This window comes from Grammomys surdaster, unplaced genomic scaffold (genome assembly GCF_004785775.1).
Source record: "Grammomys surdaster isolate TR1022 unplaced genomic scaffold, NIH_TR_1.0 193, whole genome shotgun sequence".
Lineage (NCBI taxonomy): Eukaryota > Metazoa > Chordata > Mammalia > Rodentia > Muridae > Grammomys > Grammomys surdaster.
Window position 1 is genome coordinate 5,888,390 of NW_021604638.1, and position 1,210 is coordinate 5,889,599.

A 1,210-nucleotide genomic window follows, 5' to 3' on the forward strand; every position below is an offset into this window, starting at 1 on the left:
AAATAAGCAGATATGAGCATGAGAAATATGTGGGCTTCCTCACTTACGTAAACGTGACCACTAACATCAAAGCACAGTCGTGGCCTGGGAAGACAGACAAGCCTGCAAGCCTCAGTGTGATACCCACAGCCCATCTTAAAAAGTCAGGCATGGGACACAAGGGTGGGCGGGCTGAGCGCTGAGACTGAGGACTAAAGTTAGGAGATTGAAAGATGCAGCCCACCAAGGCACTGTTTCTCCAATTCCGATCCGCTCCTGTATGAGGAGTCTAGTCAGGCCTGTGTCTGCCTCGCTCCTGAACATTCCAGAGGCCTCATCTAAATAGACTTCCTGCAGCAGCTCCTCTCTCCAGGTGGCCGGACAGGAAGTCTAGACCAGTGCTATTTCCAGGGACACTGACCCAGTGGCCAGGTTTACTGGTGTTGAGGCCACCACGGTGGGTGTGGCTGGATCAAGGGCTCACATTGGAACACTGTTTGGTTATTAGTGTGCCAGGGACCTGTCTCTCAAGCAAAGCTCTTCTCCAATGCCATTCTGGGCTTTGCCCTGTCGGAGGCCATGGGGTTCTTCCGTTTGATGGTCACCTTCCTCATCCTCTTTACCACGTGATGCTCCATGGAGGCATCCCGCTATCCCTGCTGCTCTGACTCCATGCCAGTCTTAACACTAGGTGGATGACATAGCAACGCCCTGGCCTCAACATACCTGCACCCTTGTGCACATGAACTCACCCGACACACATATACCCACAAACCCAAAATTCCCAGACTGAACGCCTCGGTAAGGAAAAAGCAATCAATCGTAGAGCTGGGATGAGCCAGAGTGGGAGGCACAGCCATTTAACTGAGAAATGGAAGGGTCTTCTTTAGGTTCCAAATAAAATGAATCCTGGCCTGAAGGATGCGACTATTGAGACCTAGGCCACTGTGCAAACAAACAGACAAACAAATAAAACCCAGGTGCCCTCTCACCAGGAAATACTTCAGACATTCATATAAATAATGCTTTCAAGTTTGAAAAATGAAACCAGGAAGGCAAGAGTTATACTCACAACTTTTGACTTTCTTTTAAAAAAAAAAAAAAAAATCCATTCCAGAAAAAAAAAAAAAGTATTCTCTTGGGCACAAACACAAAGGTTAAGAAATATTAGCCGAATATTTATATATGTGGCTTTCACATTTCTACCATAAAACAAACAAAAAATAGATGC

The 1,210-nt window shown here is 46.7% G+C and overlaps 1 pseudogene; it reads left to right on the forward strand.

Annotated features, from left to right (window-relative positions):
- Nucleotides 1-212: 212 nt before the first annotated feature.
- On the forward strand, nt 213-609 carry LOC114623075 (annotated as a pseudogene).
- The last annotated feature ends 601 nt before the right edge of the window (nt 610-1,210 follow it).